The sequence below is a fragment of the Halichoerus grypus genome, chromosome 9, assembly GCF_964656455.1.
Source record: "Halichoerus grypus chromosome 9, mHalGry1.hap1.1, whole genome shotgun sequence".
NCBI lineage: Eukaryota > Metazoa > Chordata > Mammalia > Carnivora > Phocidae > Halichoerus > Halichoerus grypus.
The window spans coordinates 43,993,281-44,017,647 of record NC_135720.1 but is presented as its reverse complement, the minus strand read 5'-3'; the positions used below and the strand labels follow the sequence as shown (position 1 = coordinate 44,017,647).

Here is a 24,367-nt window from a genome sequence, read left to right as displayed (position 1 = left end):
AATCCATGGCAGATGGATTGGGGTAGGGAAGGAACATGTGTAAGAAGAGGGGGTAGTAGAAAGGATGAAACCAAATATGGGGTAAGAGGTAGTAAGTAAGAGGAGGAAGTGTCCAGTTTGACAATATTATGTGGAGGTAAAAAAAGCAGTAGAGTGGAGTAAGATTAGAATTGTAGGATGGAGTCAGACAATGGGCACCCTTAGGTGCTCTGATAAGGAGTTAGACTTCACTCTGTGGGTTATTACTATTGCAGGTTATTGAGTAGAGAAAGGACATGATCAGAGATGTGCCTATATATGATATTCTGAACACAGTCTTTAGGACAGAAGGAGGGGAGAGGGACCGGGGTATGGGGGACAAGTTAGGGACTACCATATCCATTTAGGAGAGTGGAGAAAGGAGTCTAAATGGGACGGGGGCAGGGAGAGGGAAGTGCTGTGATTTGGACAGAATCTGGACCAAGATCAGGAAGAGAAAGATTAGATTATTTTGGAGAAAGTACCCAACAGTGCCTGCAACGTTGTGGGTGTTTAATACTTATTTTATGAAAGGTTATTTAAAAGTTGTCTCAAGAAAGGGATCTGCTCACCAGGGCAGAAGAGACACAGGGTGTGGCATGAGCTAGACAGATAGCTGGGAGGACAGCAGCTAGCCAATCCGAGTGTGGTGCCAGGACCTGTGCTGATTCGGAAACTGTGCAACCAGAATGTGACATGAACAGAAATCGAGAATAAGCATTTAGAAATATCTACAGATATCTGGCAGAACTTTTATGTCTTTCCTTCTAATATTAAAAGTGGGGTCATGTGTTTTGGTAAGTTTTTGGTTTTTGCCATTTCATTTTTCTAGTAGCTGGTTTTTAAAATTGTATTTCACAAAAGTATTGCCTGCAATGAATTGAAAGAAACAACTGATAGCTTACAGTAGATAGTTCGAGAGGCATGCACTGGTCCCAGCCCAATATCCAAGAGGGAGCAACAGCGAGTCTGGATTCAACAGTGAGCCTGGAAGTGCATCTAATCACAGAGTAGGGGTTCCTCATAGTAGTAGCATTAGGCTGGTGCTAGTCATGGCCTTGAAAATATCCCAGCTGGTGCTGTGTGGGCAGTAGGTTAGGTCTGATGATAGCTACGGTAAGTATCAAGGACTCAACCCAACAGCCTGGGTTGAGACTCTCACCTTAAACACTAGGCAAGGTAACTTTTAGAAGTGAGAAGTGGTACCACACAGCATCCCAGTTCTGTGGAATGGGTTATAGGTGGAGATGCTACCTTTCAGGGGATCACGAAGTGAAAGAGAGCACATTCTAGGTCTGCGTGAGAGAAAGAAGGGTCAAGATTACATGGCAGCTGACATGAGTGACAGGGCCACTGGTATGGCTTCACTTCAAGCTCTGAGCAGCACAGACTAGGAGCTGTTCAGCCATTCAACAGATAATTACTGTGCCAGGTAAGAGGCTGCATCTGGATCTTGGGGATACCACAGGGAGCAAGACATAAAGGACCTTCACTGTCATGGTGACGGCATTGGAGTTGGGGCAGGCAATGAACAAATACTAAGAAAGATATCCAATTGTGCTATATACTACCCAGAGAAAGTGGGGTGAGGCGACAGAGAGGCAATGGGTGGTGCTTTAACTTGAGGGGTCAAAAGAGACCTCTCTCTCTCTGGTGACATTGAAGCTAAGATTGGAATGGCCAGAAGGAACTAGCTACTTGAAGGTCACTCCAGGCAGAGATGCCAAGATGAGACAAGCAGGCATAATGTACTTAAAGAGTGGGAGACTGCAGTGCAAGACGAAAGTGAGCAGAGGAGGGGAAGAGCTCATAGGGGATGGAGGCATACGATCTTTTAGGGTCTCAGAGGCCAGGAGATGAGCTTGGGTTTTATTCTTAGTGGGATGGGGAGCAACTGGAAGGTATTCAGCAAAGGAGTAATCTGGTTAATGTTTTGAAAAGACCATTCTAGCTGCTGTTGGAGAATGGATTGCAGGAGAGGTAAGTGGTTACTGGAGGAAAGAGATGTTGGAAGCTTGGACCGGAGGGTCCCAATGGTGGTAGAGAGGAATAATCATGTTTTGGAGTGATCTGTATTTGGAGATGGAGTCCATGGGACTAGGTGAGTGATTTGATGAGGCCGCTGAGGGCAAAGAATAAAGCAAATTCCAGTTTGGGGGACTTGAGAAATCGGGCGAGTGAAGGTGCCATTGTCTAAGATGGGAAAGACAGGGAGAGTAACATATTTGTGGGGAGAAAGTCAGGAATTTACTTCTGGCACGTTCAGTTCGAAATGTCTAGTGGAAATATCCCGTGACAGCTGGAGTCTAGGATTCTGGGGAGAACTCAGGGGCTGGGGATTTGCATTTGGGAGTCACAGGGGTGGTCCTGGATGAGATCATCTGGAGAGACAAAGTGTAAAGGACAAGAGGGTTCCCATGGTCAACCTGGGCAGCGCATCCACCTCTGAATCAGAGGAGGAGGACCCAGCTAAGGAACTGGAGAAGGAGGGGTCTGAAGTAGGAGAGAAAACAGGAGAGTGCGGTGTTCAGAAGCCTAGGGGAAGGAAGGAGGGAGGAAACAAGCGGTGCACTGTGCTGAAGTCGTCAAGGGAAGGACAGAAACATGGGCAGTGGCTCAGCAATGTGGGAACCTTGGGGGCCATGAAAGGCACAGGTTCAGAGTGGTGGTGCATGGAAGCCTGGATGGAATGACTGGGGAGGGAAAGTAAGGGGGGACTTCAAAACATAACTTTTGAGAAGTTTTGCCCTAATGAGGGGCAAAGGGAGAGCCTCTTAATAGAGGAGATAACAAAAGTCTGTGTGCTGACGGGATGATATAGTGTTAAGGGGGAAATTGCATACGTGGGAAGGAAATGGGATAACGGAAGGGGGGAAAGCCTTGAGAAGGCTGGATGGTGGGATCCAAAGGAGGGGGGAAAAGTTGGCCTTGGAGAGGGGTCAGGACACTCTCCATGATACTAGAGGGGAGCCACAGCCTGTGGGCATAAATGAAGGTGATTTGGTAGATATGGTGATGGGAATAAAGGTCCGTTCCTGGCTGGCGGCTTCTCTTTCTCTGAGAGCTCTGAGGCAAGGATATCAATGAGAATGAAGGAGCTAGATGCTGGGGAGGGGTGTAGGACATTAGTGCAGAGGGAAGTGGGTAACAGTCATTTTGGAGAGTCAGAAAGGAAATATACAAAAGAAGTATAGTAGGATTGAGGGACAGTGCTGTGTGTTTATTTGACATTTGTGGTGGGGATGAGGTGGGGGGTGTAATGGGCAGAAAGAAGTCTGCCCTGGATAAGGTTAACTCGGAAACAGATCTGGGCCCAAGTGACATGGCAAGCAAGAACCATCTGTGAATTCAGCTATGAAGAAGTCAGGATATTAGTACGGGGCATATTTGGGGGAGCTCCATAGGATTTGGGTCCTGATTCCATTTGGAAATAGGGTGTGAGAGACAGAAGAGGGAATTAAAAGGCACTCAGAAATTTTGTGTCTGGGCCATTGGCGTGATGGTGTCCCCTTCAGAATGTGATTGATATGTTCTGTCTCCGGCAACTGACTTAAGTTTTGGGCCTCATTTTTCTCATTTGTAAACTAATTAAAATAATCCTAGCCCTTCATTTCCCATTGTGTTTTGGGGATTTTTGAATGAAATGACGTCTGGGGGCGGGTGTGGAAAGCCGCCAAGTACCATGCAGATGTTATCCTCGTCACAAACCTCAAAGGAGAGCAGGGTCTTCAGGCCCGTGATAGATGCTGACTGGTGCCCTCAGCGTGCGGAGGACTTGGGCGCAGCCAGCGCGCTGGCCGGCTGGTTTTCCTGCTGAGCCTTGTCAGTCAGAATCTGAAGGGGAAGCCACCCATCTGCGAACAAAGCACACGTCTTTACTTCAGTGTATTCCATTTGTTGAAAGCTAGATATAATTAATTTTTTTTTTTTTTGGTTTTGTTTTAAGAAAGCCTCTTCTCGGGAAGGCTAATTTGGCAGGAGCTGTCTGTCCTGCTCTCTGGGTGCGCCTGTCCGGGCGATGGTGCTTCCCGGGTGCCCGTGGTGTGCAGAGGGGTTTGACAGGCTTCGGGAAGGGGTTAGTGCCTCTTGAACCGGGGAGGTTTCAGAATGAGCGTGGGCCTAAAAGGCTCCATAGAGGCCGGCAGTGGGACAGACAGAGCGGCTCAGAGGGAAGGGACAGAGCAGCTTTAATGTGCTAATGAGGGGAAGCCCAGATGCCAGCAGGATCAGAGGAGCTCTTTGTGACACTGGGTTCCCGGGGATGGCTGGAGTCTCTGTCCCTATCTGTATCCTGCTGTAGGCAGAAGAAACACTGTGCTCTCAGAGAGGGCCCTTTGCTCAACAGATAGCCTTACAGACCGCTCTGAACGCCGGTGGGTGGCGAGGGGCTTCGGAAAATCCCAGGGTCCGGTGACTGCTTGAAACAGGGAGGCTGTGAGGTGGGGGGAGGTGTGTGTGGGAGGATAGAGGAAGGGCGGGGGGAGACGTGTTCTGGACGGTGTGTGTAGTCACAGAGAGACTAGCAAGGATATTTGCAGCTTCACAAAATTAACTGTCGTTCCTCCCGGTACTGCCAAGCGTGGAGAGTGGCATCCAAGCCAGTCCAATAGGAGGTGATCGGTCTTTGAAAATGGCGCAAGGCAGTTTTTAGCTAGGTATGGAGTAAGTCTGAAACATCACAAAAGCCAACCAAACAGAAACCCACCACCATCTCCCAGTGAGTGCTGGAATGAAATTCATGGTCTGGTTACTTCATTTAGTGATTGCTCCGGAGTTGCTCTAGGGAGGGGTTGGAAGCAGGGTCTTGGAGCTGACTTTGCATAGCAAGAACACAGTATTTATACAGATAGTGTGTTTACTTGTACTGACCCCATCTACTGATGGAGGGATTGGGTAACTAAAGCTCCCCCAGTCACCCCTTAAGGCTGTTTCTAGATTTCATCATAATGTCTAGGGTCGTTAATGTCTCTGGAAATATGAGTTCCCAGATAAGACAGACAAAAGAGATGAAGATGATCAATCCACGGTATCCTGACCCTATCTTTGTCTCTTATTTTTCCTTTCTGAAGCTTTCTGGGGTATATAAATATTTAATATGATATACTATGTATATTGTTTCCCAAATAATATATACTAGATATTATTCGTAATCAGTCTTTGTCTATCTGACTGTCTCTTTCTGTCTTGCTCTGTTTTTTTCTGACACACACACACACACACACACATTGGTAGATGATAATTTTCCATTGGAATAGTTTGTCTTTCTTATTTGAAAACAGCCCTCACATTTCCTTACCATGGTTTTTTTTGGTGGGGGGGGGGGGCTCAAAGTTGGTTCAAGAAGAATTCTTTAATTTTTAACACATTTTATTTATATTTTGGAACTACACTGAATTGGTATCATCTAAGAAAATAAAAATATTCAGTGTGGAATTACCTATGAGCTAGCTATACCTGAAAGTGTGACCGTCCCTATGGAATAGCCACCCCATAAGGGTTCTTCCCCACCCACCCTGCATTTCCCTGAGCCATAGATGGTTTTATTACAACACTCCAGGCTCCAGGTGATAATGAGTCTGGTGACTTGACTTTAAAAATTTTCCTGTTTTCCCCTACTTTGATTCTAACGCTTTGTGTGATTTGTGTATTTCAGGCAAAATTCTTCTCCTCCTCCTCCTTGTCCTTCCTTTTAAAAAAAATTCCTTCTTTCCTTGATGTTTCCCATTTATTTCCTGTGCCTTATGGGATAGCTGCATTTTAGATTGACCTTCTCTAGTGAAAGCTGGGTGCTCTTGATCTAAAGAAGTATAGGCAATGAAGTGCTTGCTTGCGCTGCTTTTAGAAGATTGATCATTTGCAACTCTAATGCTGATAAATGGACTCATTTGTGTCCAATGCAAAGAGACCATAATTATTACCTCCCTAGCCCCAAAGTTAATTGCAACCTGAGAGTATGCCTTTGACTGTGACAGAAGAAAAGCACCATTTAAAGCATTTACAGCAGTGGGTATCTGATCACTCATTTTGGATGTCAGTTTGTCAAAAATGGTCATTATGTAAAGTATGCAAAAGGGAATGTGTGCAAGTGTGGGCTGGTGTGTCAGGACTGTGGTTTGCTGGGCCATGGATTGGTGAATTGAGATACAACAAAAACCTTTTTTTATCAGATTATCATCTCCTGTTTCCCGTTGTCACAACTAGAAAGCAGTTCATTGGATTTAGGAACCTTAGGGTTCTCTTCCTTTTTGGCTGCAACTGGAGAAGCAGGTAAAGGGCCAGAATCTAAGGTGCACTCTTTCTAAAAAAGGAATTTCCTTGGGCTGATGTGCTCTACCACAAACTCTTCCAAATGGTGGTTGGGGAAGATAAGACATATACGAGGAACAAAAGATTTTTACAGTGGAATACACAAGGAGATGGAATGCTGGTGGTGGGATGAAGGGTGGAGGGAAGCCTTGCAGGGAATTAGCCTTGCATTTATATTACTGCTCTGCTGTTTTAACCATTAAAGTAATTGGCTTCATGAGGCATAGAATGTTGATTCTGGTCCCTCTTAAGGAAATGCTAGCAAGTGAACAAAGAAAAAAAAAAAGGCACAGAAGACATGTGACATATTAATGAATCAAAGACACCCTCATTCCATGTCACATTCCCCATTTTGGTGACTTACTAACTTTCTCTGTGGAACTGTTTTGATCTTAGGGAGTGAATAAAGCAGAGCAATGCGTGATAGTGCCTGGCCCAGAGTAGGTACTCTCAATGAATTTTAGTTTTAGCTTTTAAAAAAATTGATCTATGGAAAGGTAGGGGATATAGAAAAGAATAGAAAGATAATTTGAATGGTGCCAGAGTTAGGAAAATACCAAGATGTGCTACCTAAGTCCTACTCATACTTTAAAACTCAACACATGTCTACCAATGCTTTTCTCCTAAAATTTTCAATTCTTTCCTGCTGTGAAATTTTCCGTGCGATAATCAGTTGTAGAAATGAAAACAGAAGTCACTTAAAGGTTGTTATAGGCAGCAGAGGTTAAGAAGAGGGCTAGCCTGCTTACTTGAGCATCTTAGGGCTCTGATCTCGGGGACCTCAGTTTCTTATCTGCTAACAGGTTGTGTTGAGGACTAAAAGAATATGAAGCACTTAGAACAGCATCTGACAGGGCGCCTGGGTGGCTCAGTTGGTTGGGCGACTGCCTTCGGCTCAGGTCATGATCCTGGAGTCCCTGGGTCAAGTCCCGCATTGGGCTCCCTGTTTGGCGGGGAGTCTGCTTCGCCCTCTGACCCTCTCCCCTCTCATGTGCTCTCTCTCTCTCATTCTCTGTCTCTTAAATAAATAAATAAAATCTTAAAAAAAAGAACAGTATCTGACATATACAGAGTCCTACTCAAACTTATTATTATTATTATCATTTATTATTATCATCACTGGCAGATATAAAGCCTGGGAAAAAATAGAGAAGAATGAAACCGATTGCCAAGAAAACTGCATGAGAGGAGAGCCCATGCTTGGCTGGCTTAGTGCTTTCTGCCCAGTGCTCTGTATAGCCCTTGAACATAATGGTTGCTGGTAATACCTGTTTGATGAATTAATGGTATACTTACAGTGATCTGGGGAAGGAACAGTAAGAGGGATATATGGTACTTAGAAGTCCTGGCTCAAAGTAAGCAAGGAGAAAGGAGGACAACATTTTTTATTCCTGTTCCCAAATATTTCCCTAAATAATTTCTATCAGTCAGAAATTAATTTGAGATAAATTTCTTCTTCAAATACATCACCCTGGGAAAATGTTAAACAAGATTAGATTTATATCCTTTGCATTTGTGCTGCAGGGAAAGCATAGTTAGGAGATGCAAACATATAAGGTTAGGTCTCTACTCTCAAGTATATTTTAATCTAGTTAATCGGTTATTGTTTCAGCCAATCAGTTAAACTGCTTTCCTCTTAAGAACTGAAATTTGTCACAAGGAAAGGAACATTACTAGAAGGTGTCTTTGGAACATGGGACACTGGGCATGAGAAAAGGTCTGGTTGGATTTTTATAGTGTGGTAGGTTGTACCACTAGAGAGCTATAAGCATTTTTGGTTGGAGGAGAAGAACCCACAAGCATGGGAGAGCACCACAGATCAACTTTGCTGGCTTTGGAGTATGGCCAGGGCTCTCCACCGGTGTGGTCAAGCATCACCTCCCAGAAGATTTTCAGAGGCATACTGGTCAATAATGTGTCGATGCAACAACGATGAGAATTTTGACATGTCATTTGAAATAGGTGGTCACTAAATCCCTGTACGGCTCTTACGGTGTATGATTATACATGACAGTAAAGCCCAAAGACCCTCTGACAAGTCAAATGAAGTTTATTTTTAAAGCATATATGTAGCCTTTCTTCTTTGGGTGCTGGTACCTCCGAATAAAATGACGCCCAGCCATTTCAGGAGTGGTTCATATGTGCTTGTGTCCTGGGGGCAAAGAACCCATGTCGACAGTTTAACTGAAGTTCCAACCCGAGAATTATTTGTTACCTCAGTGTATTTAGATAAACGCTACGAAGGCGGACTCAGGATAACTTGACAAGTTATCTGCACTGGAATAGAATGGAAATTAGCGTAATGTTTTCTCAATTAGCTTAGTTGGCTTTTAAATCTCTGCTCCAGAACACACAGATGTGACCCACCGAGGAGCAGGACGGTGCCAGCGGGTTACTCACTGTAACAGCCTTTCCCCCCTCTCTCCGGCCGTTGTTGCATCACTGAGACGGGACGTTTTATCCGCTGTGCAGTGACAAGACTTCTGCTTTATGACATTATCAAAGATCTGCGTACATAAAAAAGAGTAATGAAGCCATTTGGCTTACATTCTTGCTATCATTTGTATTGCCTCTGCGCAGGGTTGAGTGAAGCAGTTTCTGTCGCTGCTGTAAGCAATAAGCCTCGAGATGTTAAATGCTGACTCAACATAAGCATGTCTGCAGAAGAAGATGATTAACTTGAAGGGAAGCTAGCGTCAGCAAGAAGAAATACAACCACACATTCAAAAGGGACATGGAGTATTTACATGTGACATCTTTAGGAGCTATTGCAAATAGAAAGAGAAAAATATAGTGGTGTTAGGTGGAAATAAGTGTACTCTTTTGCTTCTATCCTTGGCATTGGAGAGTTTTTTGTCCTTCAGAGTCTCCTGTTGGTTCCATCAGTAGTGCATCCATTTTGCCCCAGATGGTTCTTATAAGCCAATTAGTTCTTGGCATTCGTCTGGATTCTGGAGCTGGCAGATTGTTGTCAGTCTCGGGGCAAGCACAGGTCCCAGGTTGGTCCAATCAGATTGAAGGGAAGCACTGAGGTTTGATGGCGGGGGGAAGAGATTTCTTTTTCTCTGTTGGATTCGATCAAGGAGACACCATCTTGCTATGGCTGTTACTGTCAGCCACCTTATGACCCTGAAGGAAACCAGCCTTCGGATGTCACTGATGCTGAGGACAGCAGAGTGGAGACCGGGAAAGTGTCTGCATCCTTGAAGATAGTATCGAGCAGCTGACCGCAGGGCCACCTGCTTAGAGATTGCTCTGTCGCCAGACTTCCATGATACGGCATAATATCTATCCTAACCGTTTAGGCCAGGTTAAGTCGAGATTTGTTTTACTTGCAGTTGAGAGCTTCCGTAACTGATACACATTTCTCTAACTTTGCCCTAAAAACGACAACTTTCTATGAATACCCGCCAGGACCTTTTCATCTCTTTCAGTATGGACACAAGGAAGAGCAGAGGCAGTTTGCTCCAGTGTGTGGTGTGGAGGGTTAATTTTCCAGGATGCGATTGCACAGAGAGCAGAAGGAATGGGCTCCTGTGACTGGTAGAGGTCACGGACAGCCACACCAGTCTGTGGCACCTTTGGTAATCCCTAGCTGCTCTGGATTAGACAGATACATTGAGGAGATTGGAGTGTCGGATGTTAGACTCCCCCATCACATCAGCCATTTATTCATTTGTTCGATAAGCATTTATTTTGAGCCTGCTTTGTGCCAGGCTGGTGCGAGGCACCACGTGTAGGAAAGATCTCATAGAGGTACAGTGGAGAAGCATGGGATGCCTGAAATGCGGGACTGGGGAAGGCATCTGAGCACGTGACAGCTAAACTGGCAACTGGAGGCTGAGGAGGACTTCGCCAGAATAAAGAGAGGAGTGTGTGTGTGTGTGTGTGGCAGGGGTTTAGAGGGAATGGTGTTTTAGACAGAGGAAACATCACCTCAGAAGACTGTGAGGGTGAAAGCGTGGTGCATTCTGGGGGATGGAAGCAGTTCAGATGGCTGTGGATCCACGTGTGAGGGAGAGCGATGGTAGAGGCCGCCAGAGTAGGTAGGGGCCAGATCATGGAGGGCTTTGGAAGTTTGTTCAGTTGGCTGTGCTTTATCTTAAGAGCACTGGGCAGTATTGAGGCTCTAAGCAGAAGAATGACATCACCAATTCACATTTTCATAAGCTCTGGCTGCCTGCAGTATAAACAGTGAATTTGAGCACAGCAAGATTGTTGCAAAGAGCCCAGCCAGGGGACAGTTCCAGAGGAGAAATGGCGAGTTATGACGCTCCCCTAATCTGTCTTTTCTGAAGCCATGGGTCTTGATTGTAGTTGCTACTTAGGAGAAAGGTGAATTGGGTTTATGGTGGTCAGCCTTTGATTTCATTTGGTGTTAACAACGGCATGACCTCAGGCAAGATACCTCAACTCTCTGAGTTTTGGTTTCATCATCTGTGAAATTACACAAGAACACCTACCTCATAGGGTCCTTGGGGAGAGTTAAGTAAGATAATATATTTATAGCTCTTGGCGCCATGCCTGAAACATATTAGCCATATTATTATTAATACTTAGCCTAATAAATGTGCAAGGAAGGAGCACAAGAAAGAAGGCAGAAGAAGAGTTTTCTGTCTGAGTTCCTTTGTAGTCTGGGAGTTGAGAGTCACACCAACATCTTATTTTCCTGAGGAGCAGGACTTGTATTTATTGTATAGGCAGCAAATTTCCAATAATACTTGCTCCTGGAAGGCAAAGAAATAGAAATCAAGACCAAAAAATGATAGTGGAAGGCATGCTGAGTTTGGGGTAAGAAAAAAAGGAGAGAAGCGATGTTGAACTCACAGGGCAGGGGGAGAAGGAGGCCTGGACCTGAGAGATGCTGGGAGCAAGGGCTTCCCAAAACCTGTGGCTTCTCCGCAGTGACAGCATTCTTCAGGGACACGCCTCGAAGCTCCAGATGAAAGCAGGAAACAGGTGTATTTGTTTTACAGTAGGGGCTTTTGTTTGTTTGTTTTTTTAAATTCTGGAGAACAGCTGTCATGTAGTAGATATGTATTCAACCGATATTTGTTGAGTGAATGACTGTGAAGAGAGGATGCTCTTCTTCTGCCCAGCTTTGAGTTCTGGGGTCAGAATTTCTGCCTGAGGCATAGGCACATGCCGGGGTGGGTTCCCTTCCTTGGCCACCTACAAAGCAGCCTTGTATTGCCCTTGCAATTAATAGAGAAGCTAATGAGAGAGGTCAATCAATGGCTGATGAACTGATTCCTGGAGAGAGATTTCTCAAGTCCGAGTTTGAAAGAGAAGAATGGGTTCTTCCCTTGGGCTGCGGAGGCGGCTGTGTTTAGCCAGCAGGTGTGGCGGCTTTTAGGAGGCCTTGGCAGCACTTCCTTCTGCTTCCATTTCATCCCAAATATGTAACTTTCATCCCTTTCATTGCCGAGACATGCTGCTTTATGGGTGTTCGCTGAGTAGAAAAGGGGATTGTGGGAAAGAATAATCAAGCGAAAGATACGTGAAGTGCCTTACATGGCCCCATCGTAAGTGGGCATCAAAGAAGGGAGAAGATGGCAAAGCCATCCACAGAGTGTGGGTGGAAGAAGGATTCGGCAGGTGGACACTGCTCCCTGCTGAACGTGGAGGAGATTCCTCTGCATCACCGGCGCTCATGCATGCCTTTCAGCTTCCTTAGTCTGAATCCATTTCTGTACCCAGAGCCTTGGATTATAATTTACGATGTCAATGCTTATTAGTCAGGAAAGGGCCAATCAGTTTTCTTTGTGCCTTGCTTAAAAACAAACAAATCCCCTCCAAATCAGTTGGCGAAAACATGATGACTTAATGCTCTACATGGTTCTGAGATGAGAACTGGGCCTCCAGAACAGTTATTTCCTATGGTAAGTTTCTAATCACACCTTAGATTCATGCCAGGGATTGATAAAGTGTAAGCCACAAATAGTAGTTTGCTCTTTGTTCATATGTTCCTCTGTGAGATACCATACTTAGGTCTTGGATGAAGACAGCCTGGAAATTTCTTGCTTCTTGGAGAACAGTTGTGGAAGTTCAATTCTCAATTGAATACACTAGTGCCTTACTTCAGTGAGCTGTACATCGCCTGCCATTCTGGATCACTTCTGACCAGTACTACAGAGGGGCTGGGGAACAGCTAGACAAGTCAAGTCATGATGATTATACAAGTCAGGAGATGTGTGTGTGTGTGTGTATGTGTGTATATATATACATATATATAGTAAGTATTTTAATACATTATATATTAAATACATTTCTATGTGTTATAAATACAAATAAATATATGTATATACCTTATGTGTATATGTGTTAGGTATGTATATGCATATGTATTATGTATATATTTTTATGTATAAATAAATATGTATATATGTGTAGGTATGTGTGCATATATATATAGAGAGAGAGAATAAGAAAGAGAGAGAAAGAGAAACAGAGAGAGAGGGAGTGAGAATTTATTTTAAAGAATCAGTTCATGCAGTTGTGGGGGCAGGCAAGTCCAAAATCTCTAGGGCAGTACAACAGGCTGGAAATTCAGATTTCTGTTACAGTCTTGAGGCAAAATTACTTTTCCAAGAAACCTCAGTTTTTGCTCTGAAAGCCTTCAGTTGATTGGATGAGACCCACCCTCATTATTCGAGGTAATCAGCTTTACTTAAAGTCAGCTGATTGTAAATGTCAGTCGCATCTATAAATACACTGATAGCAGCCTCTGGACTAGTGCTTGGCTAAATACCTGGGCATGGTAACCTAGCTGAGCTGACACATACAGTGAACTGTCACAGTGACGGTGATGGTGATGTTTGCAGCCCTCGGATGTCCTGGCATCACCACATATCAGTCACTGTGCCAAGTGCGTTACATATATTATCCTGTTTAATCCTCTGAAACCTTCATCTGCATTTTAAAGATGAAGCTATTGAGTCAGGAAGGTTGCTCAATTGCCCAAAGTCACACAGACCCTGAGTGACATTGCTAGAACTTGGTCCCGAAACCCAGGCTATTGTGTGGCACTTCGTACAGCAGATATCAGTTGATACCACTCTGTTTCCTCCCAGAGACAGAAACCCAACTCAAGCTGGGCTGCAATTTATTGTCTCATGTTTTTGAGAAGTCTGAGGTGACCAGCCTCAGGCACAGCTGGATCCAGGGGCTAAAAGGATGTCCTCAGGACTGCCTTTTGCTCCATCACTTGAGTCTACTTATTGCTTTTAGCTTTATTCTGTAGACAGGCTTTCTCCATGAGGAAGGCAGGATTTACGTCTTCTGACTCAGCAAGCAGAGTAGAAGGGGGCTTTGCTTTTCTACAACCTTATAGCAATTCCAGGAAATGACTTTGGCCTGGCTTGGGTTATATACTTATTCCTGGTTTAATTCTTAGGTCCCAAACCTGCAGCTCTGTGGTCTGTACTGCCTGGCTCGACTCTGGGTTGGAAGACATCATGATGGAAAACACACTAGAACCGGTAGAATGAGGGAGGGCATTGCCACCCTCCGGCCTCCCGCCACTGACAGCTCCCCACGAACACCTCCTTGGAAAGGAAACTCCCCAGTGGATACCTCCTAGGACAGGACTGTGTGTGACAGTTTCACGTCCCCCAGTGATAGAAGTTCCTTGAAGCCATTGTTGTGGGAATACTGTTTTTAGTGCTTTGGCTTGTTTGAAGGGAAAGTCAGCCCTAAACTATATAGAATTTAAATACAGAAATTTAATTTTTTTTCCTCTGACTCAAAGCACAGGACCTAAGCAAACTTCTTTTCTAGGCTTTAATGCTAAATTAGCTTCCCAGTAGGTACCTGCACATCAAAGGCTGTCTTTGGGGAAGGTAGTGGTGCAACCTCATGCTCATATCCCTTCATCCTTTCTAACTGCAGATCACAGACTACCTTGAAATATAGTTGTTTGTATTCCAATCTGATCTTTCTTCGATTGTGAGCAATTAGGGGGCAGGGCCCAATCTTACTTCTTTTAGTAACTCTGTAGTTCCTGGCACAGATTTCTGTCACAGTGGGTACACAGTAAGTGCTTCTGAGCAGGTGAATGAATCTGAATTATTATGGAGTAAAATAATCCATTGTGTGCTGCACTCAGAGTTCTTCAGGCTAAATTTTTAAAGGGGCACAGCGCAGAACAAGAGTTAGGGGCACTGGTCTGGGTCAGACTGCTTGAGTTTGAATCCTTTACCCTGGCTTTCTGTAAACCTCCATACCCCATCTATCAAACAGAGATTATGATAGTATTGACCACACAGAGGTCTTATGAGATCCATCGTAAGTACTCGGTCCATGGCTAGTACTCAATAAACATTAGCTAATACATCTACAGTTGTTAGTTGGTTGTTTTTGATGCTAGAAGGTCACCGGGCCCTGTTTGACCCTGGCAAGCATTTGATTTGTTATGCTCTGTTGTGCCTCTGTCACATATCCGAATTTAAGTCTACTCTTGCTTGCGTTGCAAAAGAAAGACGTATCTTTCAAAACATAGCTTTTCCTTGCTCTTTTATTAAAAATAATACTAGTGTCTGTCCCGATAAAGCTGTAACAAAAACAAACACACACACAAACGAGACTAGCGTACAGGTGGTTTGTTCTCGAAGGGTCCCAGTCTCAGGACTTTAGCATGATAAAGCTGCACCTGGTTCCTTTGGTGAGGCCCCAAGACCTTGCTACATACAGTATAGACAGAGAACTACGGGGGCAGTTATCTGCTTAACTGTTGCCATTGGTTTCTCAGAAACTGTGGATAAAGTGGTGCCTCCAGATGGAGGTGGGCAAATACCCTTGTTGCTTTTACTATTGTTGCCTAAAACAGTTTCAGTTTTTTTCAACTATTGTTATTGCTGTTTCACGGGAAAGGAAACCTAGGCATAAAAAGTTTAAGAGAACAGAGCAAGTAGCCAAACAAAGATTTGAATTCAGTTGGCTTTAGAGTCTGTTATCTTAACCACCACACTACTGACAAATTTGTCAAAAAAGAACACCTTTTAAAGCCTCTTGTGGTCTCTGCCCAGATAAATTAACTTTCTGTACCCAAATCCAAGATGAAAAATGCTAAATGAGCCAAATCTCAGACAGATTGAGGATTTTCTTCTCGAAAGACCAAGACATTCAAATCCTTCATTTCTAAAAATTCACTTTGTGGTATGTGTGGTGTGAACTGCATCTTTTCAAGGAGTGTATGAAGTTTTTGGGAAATGAACATCATTGGGGCTTTCAGAAATTGGAGTAACTTGATGTTTGGTCCACGTTTTCCACAGGAGGCAGTTGGAAAATGAGAACGTGGGGAGGCTCTTGTGAATGTGTGTGATCCGGATTCCTGGGCTGGGCAAGCCAGCAGTGTGCCCATGGTCCATCCCATGCCCTTACTGTCCCTAGCCTCCCCACCAGGCTTCTCAGAAGGTGCTGCTCAGAAAGCCAGTGGGAGCAAACCCTATTTCTTATGTTGATTTCGCTAAAGCTCTAAGGACAAGTTTAGAACTCGTTTGATTTCTGCCTTTGGTGCTTCATAACTAAGAATTGCACAGACTTCTCCTGATCCTTGTGAAATGAATATGATGCATTACTGAGATAGTCACAGATGGGACTACAGTACTCATAATGATAGTCAATCCTTCTCTTCCAGTTTCCACTCTTCCTAATGCCCCTTGGACATGAAACACTGTTAGGACTTATAAACCTTGTATATTTGCATCTGAAGTCATTTCTCCATGCATAATATAGTCAGTATTTAGACTCCTATTCCTTCTGTTTTTCTCCCTTCCAACAAAAGCAAGCCCTATGAAACACTGCAAATTGTATTGTTTAGAGTAGCAAATTATCTTTAAAACATCATACTTCAGGGCCTCCCATCTTCTTGGAAGCATGTATTTTTTTTAAAAAAGGAGGTATATCACACTCACAATATTTCTAAGTAAGCATAGATGTTTTGTGATATAGTGGTTGCCATGGTGATTAATCGCCTCCCAAAAAGAATAGTGGAGAATATAAATCCATGTAAATTACCCAGAACACTAGTTAGAACAGCCCCCTGGGCACCTCAGTTTATGAGGAATTTCGGGAAAAAAAAAAGAAAGAAAAAAAGGATGTTTTCCTCTTTTTTCTTTCATGGAAAGAGGGCTAGAGAAAGCTGCTTTTGTGCTCTGATGGCCCAGCCCTGTCCCTTCCCATTGGCAAGTGCCAGAAGCTTGCAGAGCAGGGAAGCAGTCACTCTAGCTGACAGAGAGGGCTCTTGTGATAACAAATTGCAAAATACTCTTGGTCATGGCGGGGTCCATGACTTTATGAATATTCTGCATTCAGATTCTGAATCGCCTGTGCACTTTCTAGGACCTCGTGAGAACTCAGAGCTCAGTGTTCACTCCTTTGGCTCATGTTCTTCTGCTTGTCTTGACCTAGGTCTTCTTTCACATCGAAGTGGAATTTGCCACTGACTTCTATTCAGTCTGAATAACAAAAGTGGAAATTATTTTAAAGGTTGACTGTTGAGCAGGGGTCTTCTGAGACAGACCAAGGCGTTGTGGAGGAACATTCATGAACTACAAGAAAAGGGCTCCAAAGAGAGTGAGCAGCTAGAGGGTGATTTCCAAAATTTAAACTATGGTGAGCAGTGCCAATTGCACACAGGATAGGGTTTGCCTTTTCACCTGCTCCTCGTAGGTCAAAAACCGTAGTTTGCAGTCCTCTTAAAGACAGTCTGTCCTTCAGAAGTGTGGTGCAGTTTGGTGCGGCTGGTGGATAGAGCTATTCCTGACTGAAAGGATTTCTTGTAGAAAGGCCGATGGAAACAAGTGAATATGGTGGAGGTATTTTTGGCTAAGATGATTCAAGGAATTAAGTAAGATATTCTGTGACAATATTGGGAAGAGAAATTTTGATTAAGGAATATCTGACATTTATTAAAGATACATTTTAAAAATAGATTAATAGTCACAAAGAGAAGCCTCAATATTTCATATGCAGGTTCACCTCATTTTATGGAAGGTATTTTTAAAAGTCATTTATAGGAGCGCCTGGCTGGCTCGGTCGGTAGAGCATGTGACTCTTGATCTCAGGGTTTTGAGTTTGAGCCCCATGATGGGAGTGGAACCTACTTAAAAAAAATGATTTATAAAGTGAATTTTAGTCTCAATAAGTGCAAAGTTGCCTTTGGTAGAATTCGTTTCCTAGTTATGAAGGTTATAATTTATTATTTTGGGACAATATTTGGTTAGGATAGAAATATCAAACACAAGAGTAAAATAAAGCATTATATTTAATGGTTTCATTTAAATGAAGACAATTCTTTTCTGATTTTGTTGTATAAAATAAATTTCAGGATATGCAATTTTTTCATGATTGACTCAACAATAAGATAGAGTTCAATGTCACAGTGTAGCCCTATAGAGCCTCTTGGCACAAAACTCACTTAGCCATTCTCAAATGATTTGTACACAAATTCTACACCAAGGAAATCTACCACTCTATTCCACTGAATGGATTTACTTTCTGGCAAATATTATAGCTTACTTTTTACCTCCTTTTAGTACCCCTTGCATTAAACAAGTCTGAATATAAGAAGAGAGTTCTAATTTTTTCAATATTTTAGTCAATGCTGGGACTTCTAGCCATGAGATATGGTAAGATGGAGTACCACAATTGGAGACATAGAAAGGGAAGGAAATTCAGGATCAGTTATAGTAATTGTAGTGTTTCCAATCAGAGTCAACAGAATTAGATTTTATGTCATCTGTGTGAATACTTATCTCTTATAGGAAGGATTTATCCTCTCAGCTTAATAAAGTCCAAATAGACAGTTTCAATATACATCACTGCAGTTAGCCAGGCCATTGTGACCTCCCCCTTACTTCTCAAAATTTTCTACTAACCACGTCACTAGTGGACATACTGTGATTGAGTTACAGGAACCAACAATTTATGAGCATCTACGAAGTGCTGGGTACTGTGGATCTCCTTTAGTCTGTACACCAGCCTTGCGCAGATCATCCGTTACCAAACAAGGAAACGGGTTCAGAGAAGTTACGTAAGTTGTTCAAGCTGATGTGGACAATACCATAGTTGAGATTCAAACCAAGGTCTGTCTTATTACAAAACCCTTGCTCTTTTTCTAGCTAATACTTTTCAAGTGTTTTAGGCAGCAGAATTCCTCTTTTTGTCCTATATGAAATTTTACCAGGAACAACATCACACTTAACTGTTAGAAGAAATGACCGAGTAGCTCAGCTGTGTGAATTCTTCATTATTTGGTGAAAGCACATCCTTGTTGGTGGAAGCCCTGAAGAATCTCATGAGAGCCTGAGCATTCTGGGAGGACTTGGTGTGAAGCCTGCTGCAAGGGCAGGCTGCCTGCAGCTGCCTGGAACACTGCGAGGTCTGGGAGGCTGGGAGACTCTGCTGCTTAGAAAACCATGTGTTTCTTCAACTCATCTTAAAACAGGGTAATAGATTAGGTACATGCACAATAGGTAGCAGAACTTTTTGACTAATATCAAATGAAAATAGTGGTTTCTGTGACCTAGTCACAACACTGGGGAAGCAAGGCTCCGTAGAGTGCAGGAATTTAATTTTTAACATGTTTCTCATCTGGTGAATGACTTTACTCTGTGTTTCTTTTCTCAACTTGACCTATTTTGTGCCATGCCAGTCCTCATCACTGTCTAGTTCAGGTCAGAACAGGATCATAACTGTTTCCATGTTAGCTACATTGAAGTTGAGAGAGGTGAGGTGAGTTGAACACAAAATTGGCAGTCAGGAATTCCAAATGGCATTCCTAATTGCTGCTTTGACTTTGGCAAAACCACTTATTTCAGATTATGATTTTTAGCCCAAAGGGATAATACAGTTTCCCTCTTCAAATCTCTTTTCCATTTTTTTTTTTTTTTCTTTCCAGCCTCCTTCTTGAACTGTTAAGTCCTGGGATTTCAAAGCACTCTTTTCCCAAAGGAGGGCAATATTTATTTCCCTGGGGTAACACCAGCCAGTAGATTCCATAAAATATTCCACTGTAGGACTTTTGTTTTTTCTTTGGTCTTTTTCTGTTTCTCAGAGTTTATCTGCCCCTTCCTCCTCATTGGGCCTGTAATAATTTTGCAGTCACCACTTAAAAAAATATAAGTGGTGATCAAAGAAATCTGTAAAACTTAGATGTATGTCTAAGTATTTGGAAAACGTTACTTACTCAATAGTGATCAAGTTGTGTCCCATGTCTTCCTCATGTATTTATTTTTTTGTCATTTTTTTGGTATTTATTTTTTTTCCTTATTTTTTTGTCATATATCCACTCCAAAAGAATTTATAATTCTTTTGGAGTGGATATATGAGTGGCAAACTTTCAAAGTCCTTGCATTTAAAAAAAAAAAAAAATGTCCTTTTTCCCCCTTGAATGCTAGTTTGGCTGAGTCCAGGTTTTATGCTCAAATTTATTTTCTGCCAGAACTTTGGAGTTATTTTCCATTTTCTTTTAGCATCTAGTGTTGCCCTAGAGAAATCTGAAGTTAAAATGAGCCTTGTTCCTTTGCAGGAAACCTGATTTTCTCTCTGGAAGCTTTTAGGAACCTCTCTATTTTTGGTATTGAAATTTTACCACATTGTGTCCACATGTGGACTCTAAAATTCATTCTGCTGAGCTTGTACTAGGCTGCGGCAATTTGAATACATGTCTTTCTTTGAGAAATGTTTTCTGTACTCTATCTTCTTTGGTCTTGAAACTCCTACGAGGTAGATGTTAGAACTTTTATACATCTCTCTAATCCTAAACTTCTCTCACTAACTTTGCCTTTTTTTTGGTCACTTTGCAGTGTCTGTAGGAGCATTTTTGACTTGATCTAACTTGCTAATTTATTCTAAAGCTAGTGTCCATTTTGCTCTTCAAAATACTTACTGATTTTTAATTTCTATAATCATACATTTTCCCCGAAAAATCTCAGATTATTTCTTATACAGTCTAATATTATTCTTGAATGCAATAGCCTATCTTATTCACATGAGGTCATCTGCTATACAGTCTGTTTTCATTATTCACAGTAGTTATGCTCTGTAAAGCACCATGAATTAGTAAATTAGCTAATACTGAATTAGTGAATATTGAACCATTGTTCCTAGGGGAAATACAAGATTAGGTGCCTGTGAGTTTCTGGTCATATTTTCATCAACTGATCAATAAATAACTTTCTTTTTTGTATGTTTTTGTTGAGGACACCTTATTTAATATATATTATTGACTCATAAACATTGAACTTACAGCCAATAGCGCTATAATTCATGTCTTTTTTTTTTTTTTTAAGATTTTATTTATTTATTTGACAGAGAGAGACACAGCGAGAGAGGGAACACAAGCAGGGGGAGTGGGAGAGGGAGAAGCAGGCTTCCCGCAGAGCAGGGAGCCCGATGCGGGGCTCGATCCCAGGACTCTGGGATCATGACCTGAGCCCAAGGCAAATGCTTAACAACTGAGCCACCCAGGTGCCCCTACTATAATTCATGTCTTAATGAAGTTATCGAACACAGGTATTTTCTCTATTAAGCACGTCACAGCCTTCTGGTGCTTAGAAACACCAGACAGAACTTCAGTGCTGCACTTGGGGGCCATCTTAAACAGAGAAATCACCAACAAAAAGCACAAAAATGTGAAAAACATGGCACTCAGCACACCACAAAAAAGACACTTGCTTACAGTATGAGAGCTGAAACAAGAAGGCAGAGTTTGCCTTGTTTTCACCTACCTGGAATGTGCACATCAGGTGACTCAAAAATTTCATCACTCTACCTATGTCTGTCATAGACCTTGAAAGTGCCACCAGTATTGATTTGGGAATTACAAATAAATTTTATCAAATAGGCAAATTCACAGATACGGGATCCACAAATGTGAGGATCAACTATACTTTTTTCAAAGTTACCTTTTCTTTGTTCTATTAAGTTGTTTCTTTAGATGTTTGTGGTTTTCTTTATTCAATTTGGTGCCTTCTCTCATAGGGTTGGTTTTCCTAAAGTATTTGGTAATTCTTGTTCGTGTTCATTTTTATATCTGAGAGTCCTTGCTTACTTATCTGTAAATAATGTTTCTGTTTACCAGAATCTGCCTCCTTTGTTGGAGAGAGAGAGCTGGGGTATGCTGCCATGCGTGGTGTTCAAATGCTCCTCATCTGGATGTGGGGACTCTGTGTTCTTTTTGGGCAGTGGCAATCCAAGTCCCTCTCCAATCTGCCCTCCTCTCATGCCCAGGGATGGGTACTGCTGCTACTGTTGTTGGCAGGGAGGGGGGAGTCATGAAAGGTGGGAGAGTGGGATATGCTGAACCATTTACCAGCCAATTACTGAGGCTCTTTATTCAGGATTCTTTCCTGCTACCTGGTCTGTCATCTCTGAGGTTTGAGTGTCCCAGAGTTGCTCTCACCTTTGCAGCAGATTTCTCCTCCAGGTCGTCTGGGTTGTGGTTTTTTCCTATCAGTAGGATTCTGTCAGTCTTTCATTTTTGGAAGTCCTCAAAGTTTCTGTCCATCAATTCTACTCATTCTTATTTTCCAGCACTGTTGTGAATTTTTTCTTTTTAAAAACAGATTTTCTGGTATATTTAGGAAATTGAGGTGGGAGTAGATCGGCATGAAGCCTTAGTCTGTCATTTTGATCTAAATCCATACTACTTTAATTAGAAAAAAAATAACAGTTATTTTTAAAAGAAAATTCATGTTTTTCAAATGTTCCAGATGAAAATGTTTCAATTCTGGATTTCAAGGCATGATTGTATAGAATTCTTTATTGATAGCTTATGTGCAGATCTGTAAGAACATATCAGTAGATTCTAATTTATAATTGTTACAGTTATATTTATTATTGCATGGATTATTTTTATTTTCATGATTATTGGAAGATACTTTACTAATTACATTTTTATATGAGCACCTTCTGTACTCTGATATATCTGTATCATAACAGCAATGTCAAGTACTTTATGGTTCATTATCTCATTTAATTTTCACAGAGGTCTTATAAGGTAGTGGTTGTCATTTTCATTTTTGAGGATGAGGAAACAGGTTCACTGACTTGAATTTTCCAGTGGGTCCCAAATATGTAGTGGAGCTGGATCTGACCCTGTTAGCTTTCTGGCTCTAAGTTCACCAACGCATCACTTATCTTATGGGAGATTTGCACTTGTTCCGCAATGCGGAATTATTAGCTCATAGTTCATGTGCTCATGCACATAAAAATCAGGAAGATATGTAATATGCATTATGAGAAATTAGATCTACATTGGAGAAACTGTGTAGTAAACATTTAGACATATGCTACAGCCTTCTGTTATTGGATTCCTCTTCATGTTAGAATAATAACTGTTTAAAAGTGCATCTTCCAGGGCGCCTGGGTGGCTCAGTCGTTAGGAGTCTGCCTTCGGCTCGGGTCATGATCCCAGGGTCCTGGGATCAAGCCCCGCATCGGGCTCCCTGCTTGGCAGAGAGCCTGCTTCTCCCTCTCCCATGCCCCCTGCTTGTGTTCCCTCTCTCACTGTGTCTCTCTCTGTCAAATAAATAAATAAAATCTTTATTAAAAAAAAGTGCATCTAGGGGCGCCTGGGTGGCTCAGTTGGTTAAGCGACTGCCTTCGGCTCAGGTCATGATCCTGGAGTCCCGGGATCGAGTCCCGCATCGGGCTCCCTGCTTGGCAGGGAGTCTGCTTCTCCCTCTGACCCTCCTCCTTCTCATGCTCTCTGTCTCTCATTCTCTCTCTCTCTCAAATAAATAAATAAAAAATCTTTAAAAAAAAAAAAAAAGTGCATCTTTCTAAAAACAAATTAATGGTCAATTTAGTATCATTAGTGACCATTAAAAAATTCTTTTCCAATTTTTAAAAAAGATTTATTTATTTATTTGACAGAGAGAGAGACAGAGAGAGAGAACGTGAGCAGGAGGAGCGGCAGAAGGAGAGGGAGAAGCAGACTCCCCGCTGAGCAGGGAACCCTATGCGGGCTTGATCCCAGGACCCTGGGATCATGACCTGAGCTGAAGGCAGACGCTTAACCGCCTGAGCCGCCCAGGTGCCCCCCTTTCCAATTTAAGGCATAACAATCAACCATTTATTTAAGGAAAATAATTCTGCTCTCCCCAGGGTTTTTCATTTGAATAAACATAAAATAAATCAAGAAATACTGTACTTAGCAAGCCTCTAGCTCAGAACAGCTCAGAAATTCTTCTAAGATCTGTATTGCAAAAACTTAGAGGAGTTACCTAATTTTAAGTGGGAAAAGTCCTGCAGCTTTCATCTATAGAGATGGTGAGTATATTGGGTAAAAGCGAGAAGGTCTTAATTTCTAACTTTTCCATTTTGAGTTGCTTAAACTCAGAGTGAACTCAAATATAGGAACGTTCCCTGAGAACAGGGCCTGAACAGGGCCTCATGCTATAGCCTCTCCTCTCCTCCTTCTCCAGTTTTTGATGGACCTCTCCTCTCCTCCTTCTCCAGTTTTTGATGGACCTGATTGGAAGAGAAGAGTTAGATCTCACACACATGCTTTGGAGACATAATTTCCTCTCTGTGGGTCACTGAACCATTCTTAGAGACTAATCCAATTATCTATCACATAAAGAGACATAAAAATGAAATACAAGCCTGTAGAAATCAGGCCTTGGGCAGTAGGCCTAAAAACAAACCCGTGTTCCATGAGTCCCTTAACTCTTTACCCTCCCCACCTTTTTTTGGTGGAATTAGGGAGGGGATGATTTGTTAAAATTCAAAGGTTTATATCTCTGCTGGATACTAGCTGCTAATCTGTTAGTCCAGGTCATCTGAGAAGCTTTGCCCAGTGGCAGTATCATAGCCAATGAGGTTTATCCAAGGCGCGATTATTGCTAAGTCATCTGAGAAACATTTCACAGAAATAAATCTCACTGAAATTAAATTGGATAAATTTGTTTCACAGGACCAGAAAAAAATGTCAACTCTCATGATTTTGGTGACTACTACTACATTACATCATGTTTACATTAATAACTAAACCCCACTGTTCTAAACCTCAGCACGTTCCAACAGAAGTTCCAGG

The 24,367-nt window shown here is 42.4% G+C and overlaps 1 protein-coding gene and 1 non-coding gene across 3 annotated transcripts in view; both read left to right on the top strand.

Moving 5' to 3' along the window:
* Window positions 1–24,367, top strand: part of SLC35F1 (solute carrier family 35 member F1) — a 384,542-nt gene that overhangs the window by 9,657 nt on the left and 350,518 nt on the right. The window lies entirely within an intron of this gene.
* LOC118529461 (U4 spliceosomal RNA) lies at window positions 24,120–24,261 on the top strand. The gene has a single exon (XR_004914142.2). It is a non-coding gene; the product is annotated as a U4 spliceosomal RNA (small nuclear RNA).